This window comes from Solanum lycopersicum, chromosome 3 (genome assembly GCF_036512215.1).
Source record: "Solanum lycopersicum chromosome 3, SLM_r2.1".
NCBI lineage: Eukaryota > Viridiplantae > Streptophyta > Magnoliopsida > Solanales > Solanaceae > Solanum > Solanum lycopersicum.
The window spans coordinates 28,467,765-28,470,445 of record NC_090802.1 but is presented as its reverse complement, the minus strand read 5'-3'; positions in this window follow the sequence as shown (position 1 = coordinate 28,470,445).

Below are 2,681 nucleotides of genomic sequence, written 5' to 3'. Positions count from 1 at the left end.
ACCTCAAGCGGGGCGTATCTGTCCTATAGCAGTCTACGTGCAGGCCAAAACGGGTTACGGGTTTTACAAAATATTTTCTTTACATTATATTTTTGGTCCTATTACTAATTTTGTTCCAATAGATACTAGTACTATGTAATCATTTTTTCTTTCTATAAAAATGGGTCAAGTTTATTTGATTTCAATTTTTTTGTTTTCAAAGAGTTATTACATCAACAACAAGCTCTATCACTAAAGTTAAGTTCGTCAAATTAGCTAAAATAGAAATTAATCCTATTAATTATCTATAAAATATTATAATATAGGATTTGTAATCTATTCAAATTTATTAATTAGTGACATTGTGTTATAAAATGGAGTAAAGAAAGAAGAAAAAATATAAAAACTTATGTCGGGTGGGGCGGGGCGGAGGGTGTGAATATGGGCACGGGTAAATGTGGGTGAAAATGTGACAATGTTTCACCTCGCCCCGCCTCACTGTCATTCCTAAATACTCTCTTAGTTTCTATTTATATGTCATCACTGATGTACGTAATGATGTGATGCATAGATAATATTAAAATATTATTTTTAGGAATTTTTTGTTGTGATATCTTCTACGAGTACATTAAATTATATTACCTTTAAAAAAGTCCAGCTATCGTATTGTTCCTTATTAATGGAATGTAATCCCTCCCCCTCCCCCTCCCCCTCCTATAACGACCCTTTTAGTATAAATTTTGTCCATTTTTGTGAGCTCAACTCTTTATTAACTTGTATAGATAATATATGACTTGTAGTAATGAGTCAAATATTTTTTCAAATCAAACAACTGATTATTTTGATATTAACAATAAAACAAGTAAAACTTAAAGGAATCCTATAGTGTAAGATAAGAATTACAATCTATCCCAACTAATTTACATTTTCAAATCCCTTAAAAAGGTTGACGTGTGATACATGACTACCATTTGATACATAGTAAATGATACACAGTAAATAAATAACTGTTGAACAAAAAAAGGAAAAAATATAATAATTAATTATGTTGTGTCAGTTAGCTTAAATTACGGCTAACTGATCCTAAATACTCCATATCTTAATAGGTAATTGAGTAACACGTTTCAAATTTCAAAATAATATCATCTACATTGACGAAAAGGTTATGAACATCCATTGAGAAAACGAGAAATTCAAATAAATTTCTGTTTCTTTTTCAGCTACATGACGAATATCAATTTTACTTAGGCATTCAGGAATTTGGGTCAGCGAAGTGCAATATGAAAGTTACAAAAGCGATGAAATTGTTGTTGGACAATCAATTTCGTTTTTGAATCTCAAAGCAGCAATTGCAGTCGAGTTGAATATTGATGTATCAAGGAAATACATTGAAAACAGTAGATGTGATGGCGAAATATAAGATAAAGCAACACTTGTAGATGTGATGACGAAATATAAGATAACGAATAACTTCAATTGCAAAGTAAAGAGATTTGATAGACAAAGGTATGAGAGCGTTTAAAATTTTCAGATCTTTAAATGGTGATACAAATTTTTTGTTTGAATGTCTGATATATTATGAATTAAAAAGTTTGTGATTAAGATTTTTGTGTAGATGTTGAATATGTTTTTTGGTATATCGAGTATTTGTTGATACATTAAGTGAATATAGTTGTAACTTTACTGAATTTTATAGCAACAATGATTTAGTATGAGTTCGTTAGTTCGTTGATACATTGAGTGAAATCTGTTTTAATAAATGCTTCATTAGTTCTTAAATATTATTGATACATTGAGTTAACTCTGTTGATACTTTAATATACTATTGTTGAAACAATAATCATAAAGCTGATACATTATAAAATATTGTGATACGTGTAGAATTTTTTTTGGTTTTTGCATTGCAAAAATAGAGAAATAACCTCTTTTACAAGAGACACATTAGGGGGAAGATTTGAGGAGGTATTGATTATAAACGCGTCTAAAAGTTCAAAGATGAAGATACGTATCATGATATATTATTTTATATAATATGTATCTAAATCATTGATTCATCTGCATTTTGAACATGATTTCTTTGAAATAATTATATATTTTACTTTTTTAATGCACGTAGGTTGTTCCATCATCTGAATTTATTTTCTGAATTATGAAGCTGGAAGAAGATACATTGTTTGTCTTGAGCGGAAAGTATGTTGTTGTGGAAGATTTCAACTAGATGAGATACCTTGTACACATGCAATCGTTGTTTTAACAAAAAAGGATGTCAAAGATTTGCATCCATATTGACATATGAGATTTCAATGGTATCAATTCTAGATAAGGAAGATTGATTAGCTCTTGAGAATATGGTGGTTGAAATTGTGTATTTACTACCAAGAAAAAGAAGAAAAAAGGATGCAGATGAAAAGATCATTGTGCACATAAATTCCTATGGACAAGAAGGACACATCAGAAGAACTTGAACTTTCTTTCCAAAAAAAAAGTGAAACAATCGTAATTTTTAAGACATTTATATTTTTGTTGAATAATTTTTAACATTTATCATTTTAAGTTTTGTTTAAATTTGTTATTAAACAGTATTGGTGTTTAAAAAAACACTTGGTTATGATTGTGTTAAATAAATTTTAAGTTGCACTTATAATTATAAATACATTGTTATGATTTTTGTTGAAAAATACTTATGTATCAATATTACTTTT